Genomic DNA, 15,014 nt, shown 5'->3' with positions numbered 1-15,014 from the left:
ACGCCAACACTGAATTATTATTATTTTTGACTTGGCCTTAGGCTGCATTGAGGGAAAACATCATTCGTTGTACAGGAAATGTAAAGTGGCTTTTACATAGCTTTTGTCAAATTGAGTTAGACACAGATGATCGTCTTTTACGGAATGAATTTTGAACAGAGTCGTTAAAAAAGATGACATTTGTCATAATTAGAGGGGTAATGTGGTGGCCTCCATTCTGATGCATCACGCCGAATCGTGAGTCACGAGCCAGAAGAAAATATAACAATTGAAAAGATCTCATCTAAAATGTCTGGCGGCTCGTACACTCACACACTGTACAGAGTAGAGAGAGACACACTCACACACACACACACACACACACACACACACACACACACACACACACACACACACACACACACACACACACACACACACACACACACACACACACACTGTACAGAGTAGAGAGACACACACACACACACACACACACACACACACACACACACACACACACACACACACACGCACACACACACACACACACACGCACACTGTACAGAGTAGAGACACACACACACACACACACACACACACACACACACACACACACACACACACACACACACACACACACACACACACACACACACACACACACACACACACACACACACACTGTACAGAGTAGAGACACACACACACACACACAGTACAGATATGTGCATACGCGCACACACACACAGACACTACAAACATACACACTTCCCATCTCTCAGTTGCCTGTCTCTACAGAAAAGTAACGTAGCATAACAGCAGTATAAGTATTTGAGGAATCAGTCTGCTCTACAACAAAGGGAATTCAGACGGTAAAAGTCCAGGTAACACAGATCCACAGTGAACAGACAAGTAGCTAGATCCCCTGTCAGTCTCTGGGGGAGAACAGACAAGTAGCTAGATCCCCTGTCAGTCTCTGGGGGAGAACAGACAAGCAGCTAGATCCCCTGTCAGTCTCTGGGGGAGAACAGACAAGTAGCTAGATCCCCTGTCAGTCTCTGGGGGAGAACAGACAAGTAGCTAGATCCCCTGTCAGTCTCAGGGTGAGAACAGACAAGTAGCTAGATCCCCTGTCAGTCTCTGGGGGAGAACAGACAAGTAGCTAGATCCCCTGTCAGTCTCTGGGGGAGAGTGGAGGTGGAGGTGTTAGATTTCCTGTCAGTCTCTGGGTGAGAGTGGGGGGGGGCAAGGTGTTAGATCACCTGTCAGTCTCTGGATGGGAGGGGGGGGGGGCAAGGTGCACTATGCTCTATGGGCCTTGGTCAAATGTAGTGCACTACCTTATGGGCCTTTGTCAATAGTAGTGCACTACCTTATGGGCCCTGGTCAAAACTAGTGCACTACCCTATGGGTTGCTGGTCAAACTACCTATGGAATAGGGTGCCTTTTAGGGACTAAGTTCTCCAGATGCTTCTATCTCATTGGCTGAGAGTTTGTGTCATGTAGGAGTGGCACAACACTTAAACACTCCAGTGGACACTTCCTGACAACGCTTAAACACTCCAGTTGCCACTTCCTGTTAAGAGGTGAAAAAGATGATGGGCTCCACTTCACTTCAACAACTCAGTGAATATCTCTCTATGTTATGATTGGTACCTAGCCCTCATCTTAGTGAATATCTCTACGTTATGATTGGTACCTAGCCCTCATCTTCATGAATATCTCTACGTTATGATTGGTACCTAGCCCTCATCTTCATGAATATCTCTACGTTATGATTGGTACCTAGCCCTCAACTTAGTGAATATCTCCACGTTATGATTGGTACCTAGCCCTCATCTAAGTGAATATCTCTACGTTATGATTGGTACCTAGCCCTCATCTTAGTGAATATCTCTACGTTATGATTGGTACCTAGCCCTCAACTTAGTGAATATCTCCACGTTATGATTGGTACCTAGCCCTCATCTAAGTGAATATCTCTACGTTATGATTGGTACCTAGCCCTCATCTAAGTGAATATCTCTACGTTATGATTGGTACCTAGCCCTCATCTAAGGGAATATCTCTACATTATGATTTGTACCTAGCCCTCATCTAAGTGAATATCTCTACGTTATGATTGGTACCTAGCCCTCATCTAAGTGAATATCTCTACGTTATGATTGGTACCTAGCCCTCATCTAAGTGAATATCTCTACGTTATGATTGGTACCTAGCCCTCATCTAAGTGAATATCTCTACATTATGATTTGTACCTAGCCCTCATCTAAGTGAATATCTCTACGTTATGATTGGTACCTAGCCCTCATCTAGTGAAAATCTCTACGTTATGATTGGTACCTAGCCCTCATCTAGTGAAAATCTCTATGTTATGATTTTGCACTCCTTACAGGAAAAAGGATTTTCATAACAACATAAGTATGGCACCAATTTCCAACTAACACAGTGTTTATATTGCCTTTCACCTCAGTGAATGACTGTATATGATTTCATGTCTATTTAAACAAGGACCGCTTCACGAAGACATAAGTAAGCTAAAAATAGAAGAATAGAACATGTCAGTCACACAGACATACTGTAGCCACTGCCACATTTCCATCTCCACAGCCCATCTCTACATTTCCATCTCCACATTTCCATCTCTACATTTCCATCTCCACAGCCCATCTCTACATTTCCATCTCCAGAGCCCATCTCTACATTTCCATCTCCACAGCCCATCTCCACAGCCCATCTCCACAGCCCATCTCCACAGCCCATCTCTACATTTCCATCTCCACAGCCCATCTCTACATTTCCATCTCCACAGCCCATCTCTACATTTCCATCTCCACAGCCCATCTCTACATTTCCATCTCCACAGCCCATCTCCACAGCCCATCTCCACATTTCCATCTCTACATTTCGATCTCCACAGCCCATCTCTACATTTCCATCTCCACATTTCCATCTCCACAGCCCATCTCCACATTTCCATCTCCACAGCCCATCTCTACATCCCATCTCCACATTTCAAATCAAATCAAAGTTTATTTGTCACGTGCGCCGAATACAACAGGTGTAGTAGACCTTACAAAATCTAATCAAATCAAATGTATTTATATAGCCCTTCGTACATCAGCTGATATCTCAAAGTGCTGTACAGAAACCCAGTCTAAAATCCCATAACAGCAAGCAATGCAGGTGTAGAAGCACGGTGGCTAGGAAAAACTCCCTAGAAAGGCCAAAACCTAGGAATAAACGTAGAGAGGAACCAGGCTATGTGGGGTGGCAAGTCCTCTTCTGGCTGTGCCGGGTGGAGATTATAACAGAACATGGCCAAGAAGTTCAAATGTTCATAAATGACAAGCATGGTCAAATAATAATAATCACAGGCAGAACAGTTGAAACTGGAGCAGCAGCACGGCCACGTGGACTGGGGACAGCAAGGAGTCATCATGCCAGGTAGTCCTGAGGCATGGTTCTAGGGCTCAGGTCTTCCGAGAGAGAGAAAGAAAGAGAGAAAGAGAGAACTAGAGAGAGCATACTTAAATTCACACAGGACAGGACAGGACAAGTACTCCAGATATAACAAACAGACCCTAGCCCCGCAACACATAAACTACTGCAGCATAAATACTGGAGGCTGAGACAGGAGGGGTCAGGAGACACTGTGGCCCCATCCGATCCGCCAACCCATCACATCAGTTACTCAACCCACTCAAGTGACGCACCTCTCCTAGGGACGGCATGAAAGAGCCCCAGTAAAGCCAGTGACTCAGCGCCTGTAATAGGGTTAGAGGCAGAGAAACCCAGTGGAAAGAGGGGAACCGGCCAGGCAGAGACAGCAAGGGCGGTTCGTTGCTCCAGAGCCTTTCTGTTCACCTTCACACTCCTGGGCCAGACTACACTCAATCATATGACCCACTGAAGACATGAGTCTTCAGTAAAGACTTAAAGGTTGAGACCGAGTTTGCTTCTCTCACATGGGTAGGCAGACCATTCCATAAAAATGGAGCTCTATAGGAGAAAGCCCTGCCTCCAGCTGTTTGCTTAGATATTCTAGGGACAATATTTAGCACTAAATGAAGTTTATTTAGGGCTTTATCCGGGTAGCCGGAAAGTAGAGCTTTGCAGTAGTCTAACCTAGAAGTAACAAAAGCATGGATACATTATTCTGCATCATTTTTGGACAGAAAGTTTCTGATTTTTGCAATGTTACGTAGATGGAAAAAAGCTGTCCTTGAAACAGTCTTGATATGTTCGTCAAAAGAGAGATCAGGGTCCAGAGTAACGCCAAGGTCCTTTCACAGTTTTATTTGAGACGACTGTACAACCATTAAGATTAATTGTCAGATTCAACAGAATATCTCTTTGTTTCTTAGGACCTAGAACAAGTAGAACGTTTGCAGCCATCCACTTCCTTATGTCTGAAACGCAGGCTTCTAGAGAGGGCAATTTTGGGGCTTCACCAAGTTTCATTGAAATGTACAGCTGTGTGTCATCCGCATAGCAATGAAAGTGAAATGCTTACTTACAGGCTCTTACCAATAGTGCAGAGAGAAAAAAAGTATGTGTGTGTGTGTGTGTGTGTGTGTGTAGGTAAGTAAAGAATTAAAATAACAGTAAAAAGACGTTTGAAAAGAAGAGTAGCAAGGCTATATACAGACACCGGTTAGTCAGGCTGATTGAGGTAGTATGTACATGTAGGTATGGTTAAAGTGACTATGCAGATATGATGAACAGAGAGTAGCAGTAGCATAAAAAGAGGGGTTGGCGTGTGGCGGGACACAATGCAGATAGCCCGGTTAGCCAATGTGCGGGAGCACTGGTTGGTCCGCCAATTGAGGTAGTACGTACATGAATGTATAGTTAACCTCTCTGGGATATGTGGGACGGTAGGGTACCACCTGGCCAACAGCCAGTAAAATTGGATTCTTGTTTCCTTTGGCAAGGCTGTATAATTCCTGTTTACTTTGGGAATGCTGTATAATTCCTGTTTCCTTTGGGAAGGCTGTATAATTCCTGTTTCCTTTGGGAATGCTGCATAATTCCTGTTTCCTTTGGGAATGCTGCATAATTCCTGTTTCCTTTGGGAAGGCTGTATAATTCCTGTTTCCTTTGGGAATGCTGCATAATTCCTGTTTCCTTTGGGAAGGCTGTATAATTCCTGTTTCCTTTGGGAATGCTGCATAATTCCTGTTTCCTTTGGGAATGCTGCATAATTCCTGTTTCCTTTGGGAATGCTGCATAATTCCTGTTTCCTTTGGGAAGGCTGTATAATTCCTGTTTCCTTTGGGAATGCTGTATAATTCCTGTTTCCTTTGGGAAGGCTGTATAATTCCTGTTTCCTTTGGGAATGCTGCATAAATCCTGTTTCCTTTGGGAATGCTGCATAATTCCTGTTTCCTTTGGGAATGCTGTATAAATCCTGTTTCCTTTGGGAATGCTGCATAATTCCTGTTTCCTTTGGGAATGCTGTATAATTCCTGTTTCCTTTGGGAATGCTGTATAATCCTGTTTCCTTTGGGAATGCTGTATAATTCCTGTTTCCTTTGGGAAGGCTGTATAATTCCTGTTTCCTTTGGGAATGCTGCATAAATCCTGTTTCCTTTGGGAATGCTGCATAATTCCTGTTTCCTTTGGGAATGCTGTATAAATCCTGTTTCCTTTGGGAATGCTGCATAATTCCTGTTTCCTTTGGGAATGCTGTATAATTCCTGTTTCCTTTGGGAATGCTGTATAATCCTGTTTCCTTTGGGAATGCTGTATAATTCCTGTTTCCTTTGGGAATGCTGTATAATTGTCACGCCCTGGTCTTAGTATTTTGTGTTTTCTTTATTAATTTGGTCAGGCCAGGGTGTGACATGGGTTTTGTGTGTGTGGTGTGTTTTGTCTTGGGTTTTTTTCGTACGTATTTGGATTGTGGCTTAGTGGGGTTTTCTAGGCTGTCTGGAGTGGTTCTCAATCAGAGGCAGGTGTTTATCGTTGTCTCTGATTGGGAACCATATTTAGGCAGCCATATTCTTTGAGTGTTTGGTGGGTGATTGTTCCTGTCTCTGTGTTTGTTTTGCACCAGTATAGGCTGTTAGGTTTTCGTGTTACGTTTATTGTTTTGTATTTGTTCATGTTTATATTTTATTAAACATGTATCAAGAATACCACGCTGCGTTTTGGTCGATCCTCCTCATCAGAGGAGATAGAAGAAAACTGTTACAATAATTCCTGTTTCCTTTGGGAATGCTGTAGACCCAAACTGTTACAGAACTATATCCATCCTGCCCTGCCTTTCTAAAGTCTTCGAAAGCCAAGTTAACAAACAGATCACTGACCATTTTGAATCCCACCGTACCTTCTCCGCTGTGCAATCCGGTTTCCTAGCTGGTCACGGGTGCACCTCAGCCACGCTCAAGGTACTAAATTATATCATAACCGCCATCGATAAAAGACAGTACTGTGCAGCCGTATTCATCGACCTGGCTAAGGCTTTCGATTCTGTCAATCACCGTATTCTTATTGGCAGACTCAACAGCCTTGGTTTCTCTAATAACTGCCTCACCTGGTTCACCAACTACTTCTCAGATAGAGTTCAGTGTGTCAAATCGGAGGGCCTGTTGTCCAGACCTCTGGCAGTCTCTATGGGGGTACCACAGGGTTCAATTCTCGGGCTGACTCTTTTCTCTGTATATATCAACGATGTCGCTCTTGCTGCGGGTGATTCTCTTATCCACCTCTACGCAGACGACACCATTCTGTATACATCTGGCTCCTTCTTTGGACACTGTGTTAATAACTTCTTATGGCTGAAATCCCACTAACGGGATCGATATGACAACAGCCAATGAAAGTGCTGGGAGCCAAATTCAAACAACAGAAACCTCATAATTAAAAATCCTCAAACAAACAAGTATTTTACACCATTTTAAAGATAAACTTGTTGTAAATCCCACATATGACTGGGGTGGCTGGGGTCTTTGACAATTTTCAGGGCCTTCCTCTGACACCGCCTGGTGTACAGGTCCTGGATGGCAGGCAGCTTTGCTCCAGTGATGTACTGGGCCGTACGCACTACCCTCTGAAGTGCCTTGCGGTCGGAGGCCGAGCATTTGCCATACCAGGCAGTGATGCAACCTCTCTACAGCTGCAATGCTCTCGATGTTGCAGCTGTAGAACCTTTTGAGGATCTGAGGACCCATGCCAAATCTTTTCAGTTTCCTGAGGGGGAAAAGGCTTTGTCGTGCCCTCTTCACGACTGTCGTGGCGTGTTTGGACCATGATAGTTTGTTTTTGATGTGGACACCAAGGAATTTGAAGCTTACAACCTGCTCCACTACAGCTCCGTCGATGAGAATGGGAACGTGCTCAGTGCTCCTCTTTCTGTAGTCCACAATCATCTCCTTAGTCTTAGTTACGTTGAGGGATAAGTTGTTTTTCTGGCACCACCCGGCCAGGTCTCTGACCTCCTCCTTATAGGCTGTCTCGTCGTTGTCGGTGATCAGGCCTACCACTGTTGTGTCATCAGCAAACTTAATGATGGTGTTGGAGTCGTGCCTGGCCATGCAGTCGTGCGTGAACAGGGAGTACAAGAGGGGACCCAGCACACATTTCCACATTTCCATCTCCACAGCCCTACCTCCACAGCCCTACCTCCACAGCCCTACCTCCACAGCCCATCTCCACAGCCCATCTCCACAGCCCTACCTCCACAGCCCTACCTCCACAGCCCTATCTCCACAGCCCTATCTCCACAGCCCTACCTCCACAGCCCTATCTCCACAGCCCTACCTCCACAGCCCTACCTCCACAGCCCTATCTCCACAGCCCTATCTCCACAGCCCTATCTCCACAGCCCTATCTCCACAGCCCTACTTCCACAGCCCATCTCCACAGGCCTACCTCCACAGCCCTATCTCCACAGCCCTATCTCCACAGCCCTATCTCCACAGCCCTATCTCCACAGCCCTATCTCCACAGCCCTATCTCCACAGCCCTATCTCCACAGCCCTATCTCCACAGCCCTATCTCCACAGCCCTATCTCCACAGCCCTATCTCCACAGCCCTATCTCCACAGCCCTATCTCCACAGCCCTATCTCCACAGCCCTATCTCCACAGCCCTACCTCCACAGTCCTATCTCCACAGCTACTCCATAGCTATGCAAATCTTGTGCTTTGTTTAAGCAGCCTACTATCAATAGTTACCATTGGAGATTCTCTAGGACGACATTCCAATTGGACGACATTCCAATTGGACGACATTCCAATTGATTTTTTTTTTCCTGAGCACTGTAAAAGGGGGTTTGACCCATTTTCACATTGGTTTACAAAAAACATACTGTTTTTGTATGGAACAGATTTTGCTAAGAAAAAAGGAAATTGTTTCAGAGCTAACACATTGACAGTTCATAACACAACAGACGTCAGCTTTGCATTCCTGTCGGTGTGATTTCAATAGCTTGGTTGTTTACTTTTTTAGCTCAGTTGGATTTTCGCTGCATTTATTGAGTTGTCGTTTCACCTGACAAGAGAGGTCAGGTCTTTCAGCAGAAATCCTTCAGCTGCTACTGATACCAGTTAATGTCTCCTTATTGAAACAGGCCTTTCTTTCTTTTTTTCACTTCACATTACACTACGTGTTAAGAGCCCACTCAACCTGCCCAACATAAACAGGTCACAGAAGGTTCTCTGGTAAAGTACTGCGGAAGTATTTCCGAGCACTGTGAAACTGAAGGATGATCTCCCAGCGTGAAGATGAGTGGTTTGTACGTACAAAGCTTGGAAGCTTGAATCTATGGAGCAGTGATTTATATGAGGAATCTTCTTTGTTTCTCTCTGAAGAGAAATCATGTTTGTTTCAGGGGTCAGGGATAGTAAGTACCTTTCATTTAGATGAGGATGAAAAACACAATGCTATTATTGACAGAAGAGAATACGTATACCTTCATCAATGTCCTTCTGTTGTGCTACTTCATATGAGGGATCTCTTTTGTTTCTCTCTGAAGAGAAATCATTATTGTTTCAGGGGTCAGTGATTTATACCAAGAGCAGCAGCATTGAGGAGAGGGAGGATCAATGGCCGGAGCGACGCTGGGTAGTGGGTGGGGAGCGACGGTGGTTAGTGGGCGGGGAGTGACGCTGGGTAGTGGGTGGGGAGCGACGCTGGGTAGTGGGCGGGGAGCAACGCTGGGTAGTGGGTGGGGAGCGACGGTGGTTAGTGGGCGGGGAGTGACGCTGGGTAGTGGGTGGGGAGCGACGCTGGGTAGTGGGTGGGGAGCGACGCTGTGTAGTGGGTGGGGAGCGACGCTGGGTAGTGGGTGGGGAGCGACGCTGGGTAGTGGGCGGGGAGCGACGCTGGGTAGTGGGTGGGGAGTGACGCTGGGTAGTGGGCGGGGAGTGACGCTGGGTAGTGGGCGGGGAGTGACGCTGGGTAGTGGGCGGGGAGTGACACTGGGTAGTGGGCGGGGAGTTACGCTGGGTAGTGGGCGGGGAGTGACGCTGGGTAGTGGGCGGGGAGTGACGCTGGGTAGTGGGCGGGGAGTGACGCTGGGTAGTGGGCGGGGAGTGACGGTGCAGGCGGATCAAAGGGACGAACAGCTTCAGAGCCTTCCCCCCACAGGCCTCTGAGCATAGAGCAGCCAGCATCAACCTCACTCAAGGGGAGAGAATACTGCATTGTGTCCCAAATGGCACCCTATTCCCTGTTTAGTTCACTTCTTTTGACAAAGGGTCCATAGGGTAAGGTCAAGGAGAGTGCACTATCTAGGGTTCCATTTGAGACAATAACACAGGTCTCTCATTTTCCAAGAACACATGGGACATGGAGTGTTTTTTTAGTGGGGATTTTTCTTTCTTTTTGTGCCACAGCAGTTATAGAGTATTTGTATTTATTATGGATCCCCATTCGTTCCTGTCAAGGCAGCAGCTACTCTTCCTGGGGTTCATTATGGATCCCCATTAGTTCCTTCCAAGGCAGCAGCTACTCTTCCTGGGGTTTATTCTGGATCCCCATTAGTTCCTTCCAAGGCAGCAGCTACTCTTCCTGGGGTTTATTATGGATCCCCATTAGTTCCTTCCAAGGCAGCAGCTACTCTTCCCGGGGTTTATTATGGATCCATATTAGTTCCTTCCAAGGCAGCAGCTACTCTTCCTGGGGTTTATTATGGATCCCCATTAGTTCCTTCCAAGGCAGCAGCTACTCTTCCCGGGGTTTATTATGGATCCCTATTAGTTCCTTCCAAGGCAGCAGCTACTCTTCCCGGGGTTTATTATGGATCCCTATTAGTTCCTTCCAAGGCAGCAGATACTCTTCCTGGGGTTTATTATGGATCCCCATTAGTTCCTTCCAAGGCAGCAGCTACTCTTCCTGGGGTTTATTATGGATCCCCATTAGTTCCTTCCAAGGCAGCAGCTACTCTTCCTGGGGTTTATTATGGATCCCTATTAGTTCCTTCCAAGGCAGCAGCTACTCTTCCCGGGGTTTATTATGGATCCCCATTAGTTCCTTCCAAGGCAGCAGCTACTCTTCCTGGGGTGTCACGTTCTGACCTTAGTTCTTTGATTTGTCTTTGTTTTAGTATGGTCAGGCCGTGATTTGGGTGGGTTGTCTATGTTTCGTTTTCTATGTTGTGTTTGCTTTTGGCCTGGTATGGTTCTCAATCAGAAGCAGGTCTCGTTAGTTGTCTCTGATTGAGAATCATACTTAGGTAGCCTTTTCCCACTTGTGGTTCGTGGGTGTTTATTTTCTGTCTTTGTGTATGTCACAAGACAGGACTGTTTCGCTTCGTATCATTCTCGTTGTTATTTTTGTTTTAGTGTTCTGAGTTGAATAAAAATCATCATGAACACGTACCACGCTGCGCTTTGGTCCGATCCTTGCTACTCCTCGTCAGTAGAAGAGGACGAGCATTACAGAAACACCCACCACCAAAGGACCAAGCAGCGTGGTAACGGGCAGCAGCAGCAGCAGCAGCCATCGCAGGACTCCTGGACATGGGAGGAGAGTCTGGATGGAAAGGGACCCTGGGCACAGGCTGAAGAATATCGCCACCCCAAGGCTGAGCTGGAGGCAGCGAAAGCGGAGAGGCGGCGGTATGAGGAGGCAGCACAGCAGCACGGCTGAGAGCCCGAGAGGCAGCCCCAAAAATGTATTGGGGGGTGGCACACGGGGAGTGTGACGAAGTCAGGTAGGAGACCTGCGCCAACTCCCCGTGCTTACTGTGAAGAGAGAGGGACCGGACAGGCACCGTGTTATGCCGTGAGGCGCACGGTGTCCCCGGTGCGCAGGCATAGCCCGGTGCGGTACATAGCAGCGCCTCGTATCGGCCGGGCTAGTTTGGGAATCAAGCCAGGTGCCATGAAGCCGGCTCAGCGCATCTGGTCTCCAGTGCATCTCCTTGGGCCGGGGTACATGGCACCAGCCCTACCCATGGTGTCCCCGGTTCACCAGCACAGCCCAGTGCGGGCTATTTCACCTCGCCGCACTCGCCTGGCTACAGGGAGCATTCAGCCAGGTGTGGTTGGGCAGGCTCGGTGCTCAAGACCTCCAGTGCACCTTCACGGTCCGGTCTATCCGGTGCCACCTCCACGCACCAGCCCTACGGTGGCAGCCCCCCACACCAGGCTGTCTCTCAGTCTCCTCCCTACAGGTGCTTCCGTCTGTCCAGTGCTGCCAGATTCTTCCTCATGCCCAGCGCTGCAAGACTCTGTCTGTCCTGAGCTGCCAGAGTCACCCGTCTGTCCTGAGCTGCCAGAGTCACCCGTCTGTCCTGAGCTGCCAGAGTCACCCGTCTGTCCTGAGCTGCCAGAGTCTCCCGTCTGTCCTGAGCTGCCAGAGCCGCCCGTCTGTCCTGAGCTGCCAGAGTCTCCCATCAGTCAGGAGCTGCCAGAGCCGCCCGTGTGTCCTGAGCTGCCAGAGTCTCCCGTCAGTCAGGAGCTGCCAGAGCCGTTCGTCAGTGAGGAGCTGCCAGAATCACCCGTCAAGCAGGCGCTGCCGAAATCGCCCTTCACTCCGGAGCTGCCGGAGTCTCCTGCTTGTCCGGTGATGCCGGATTCTCCCGTCCGTCCGGTGCTGCCGGAATCTCCCATCCTTTTGGGACCCGTAGCTTGGGTCCCCAGTCCGAAGTCGGCGGCGAGGGGCACCGCTCTAAAGAGGCCACGGAAGCGGTTAAAGAGGCGGAGAAATACTATGGTGGAGTGGGGTCTACGTCCCGCGCCAGAGCCGCCACCGCGGACAGACACCCACCCAGACCCTCCCCTATAGGTTCAGGTTTTGCGGCCGGAGTCCACACCTTTGGGTGGGGTACTGTCACATTCTGACCTTAGTTCTTTTGTTATGTCTTTGTTTTAGTATGGTCAGGGCCTGAGTTGAATGGGTTGTCTATGTTCCTTTTTATATGTTTTGGGATTTCTGTGTTTGGCCTGGTATGGTTCTCAATCAGAGGCAGCTGTCAATCGTTGTCCCTGATTGAGAACCATACTTAGGTAGCCTGGTTTCACTTTTGAGTTGTGGGTGATTGTTTCCTGTGTCTATGTACTGTACTATTTCGATTTTCATTTTTTCATTCACGTTGTTATTTTGTATTTTTGTAGTGTTCAGTTTTATATATTAAAATGGACACCTACCACACTGCACATTGGTCCGACCTCTCTTACTCCTCGTCAGAAGAAGAGGAGAGCCATTACATTTTTCTCCTTTGCAACCCATTATTTCTACCTCTACCTTGCAAATCTTCCACTGCAAATCTACCATTGCAGTGTTTTACTTGCTATATTGTATTTACTTCGCCACCATGGCCTTTTTGCCTTTACTTCCCTTATCTCACCTCATTTGCTCACATTGTATATAGACTTATTTTTCTACTGTATTGACTGTATGTTTGTTTTACTCCATGTGTAACTCTGTGTTGTTGTATGTGTCGAACTGCTTTGCTTAATCTTGGCCAGGTCGCAATTGTAAATGAGAACTTGTTCTCAACTTGCCTACCTGGTTAAATAAAGGTGAAATAAAATAAAGAAAAAAAATTAGCCCTACCAATCAGGTGCCTAATTATCCCTACCAATCAGGTGCCTAATTATCCCTACCAATCAGGTGCCTAATTATCCCTACCAATCAGGTGCCTAATTATCCCTACCAATCAGGTGCCCTAGCTGGCTTTTGTCAGGCTCCTCATCTCTTGATACAATAAACGTCTTTAATTCTCTTCACAAACTGCAAACTCTTCATTCTTAGCACATTTCAATGGCTTGACATAAGCTTATTGACCACCATAATTGTAAAGATACATATTCTTAACCACTAACCTGCCGATTAAGCTCACGTGAGAAGCTGATCCATCAAGTCAATCCACTAAGGCATAATTCTAATAATGTCATATATCATTTTCAAACACTTGTTGATATTTTACTAACATTATTAAAGCAATATGAACTGGAGGAGACAATGGCCTGTGCGTAAACTTTTTTAAAATTGTATTCCCGATCATCAGTTTACATTGTGTTATCCTGATCAATCCCTCTCTCCTGTAACTTCTCATTAATACCCAAGACTAGCTAGCATAACACTTGAAACCTATGCAGTCATTTAGTCACTAGATGTGCTAAGAAAATGACGGTTTGGAATCTTAAATAAATAAACACAACTTTACAACTGAAAAACACTTCTGGGTCCGAAGTTTTACTTACATCGCTCAAAATAACTAGGCGTAAAATGGTCAGACTGGTCTGTTTTTTTTTTGCAGGGAGGTCGTCCTCCACATTAGGAGTGTGCTGAATTCACTATGTCATTCTAGCTTCTGTGTTATGTGAGAAAATGGGTGTGTTAGACCCTTAGGAGAGGCATTGCTGTTTTTCTCTTGTTCTATATCAATATGGAAACCTCCATGGAAGGGGCATTTAACAAATGTACAATGATGAGATCGGTGTCCCTAAACTGGGAGCTGATTTCCATGATACTTTCACTCTTTAACCTCTACGGCATCAGCGTCCCTAAACCGGGAGCTTATTTCCATGATACTTTCACTCTTTAACCACTACGGCATCGGTGTCCCTAAACCGGGAGCTGATTTCCATTATACTTTCACCATTTAAGGATCATACTCTTTTTTTAGATTTTCGCCTAAAATGACATACTCAAATCTAACTACCTGTAGCTCAGGACCTGAAGCAAGGGCATATTCTTGGTGCCATTTGAAAGGAAACACTTTGAAGTTAGTGTATATGTGAAATTAATGTAGAATAATGAAAGATGTTAGATCTGGTCAAAGAGCCAGATCTTTACCAGAGAGAGCAGTGGGTTCAAACTGTAGAACCCAGTCCCTACATTTAAATATAAAAATAGATTTTTATCAAACAAACAAAACGATGCTACCTTTTATCTCTGGGACACTCAGGATGCCAAATCAGAGCAAGATTACTGAATGTAAGTACATTATTTACCTTCAGAGGTGAATGTATCAAACCAGTTGCTGTGATAAAAGTGTTTTGTGCACTCTCCGCAAACAATAGCATGGTAGTCTTTCACTGTAATACCTACTGTAAATAGGACAGTGCAGTTAGATTAACAGGAATTTAAGCTTTCTGCCTGTATAAGACATGTCTATGTCCTGGAAAGTTGGATGTTACTTACAACGTCATTCTAGTCACATCATTGCACGTTAGAAACAACCGTCCCGGTTTAGGGACACCGATGCCGTAGAGGTTCTTAGGGATAGGCCCCTTTTTTCTCCACTTCCTGTCTGAATGACGTGTCCAAAGTAAACTGCCTGTTACTCAGGCCCAGAAGCCAGGATATGCATATAATTGGTAAAATTGGATAGAAAACACTACAGTAAGGTCTGAGACTATAACATAATTGATATGGCAGGCAAAAATCAGAGGAAAATCTTAGGGATCTTAGGGAATTCACTTTAAAAAAGTTCTCAAATCTGGGAGGTGAAAATGTTGATGACGAATATCTCAGAACCATGCTTTGCTCAGAGACAAAGGTCTCAATTAGGAAAATAATGAATAAACTCACTGAATTTGACATGTATTTGACAGAATTCCTCCCTAAAA

The sequence above is a fragment of the Oncorhynchus mykiss genome, chromosome 22, assembly GCF_013265735.2.
Source record: "Oncorhynchus mykiss isolate Arlee chromosome 22, USDA_OmykA_1.1, whole genome shotgun sequence".
NCBI classification, from domain to species: Eukaryota; Metazoa; Chordata; class Actinopteri; order Salmoniformes; family Salmonidae; genus Oncorhynchus; species Oncorhynchus mykiss.
Note: the sequence above shows the minus strand (reverse complement) of the source record.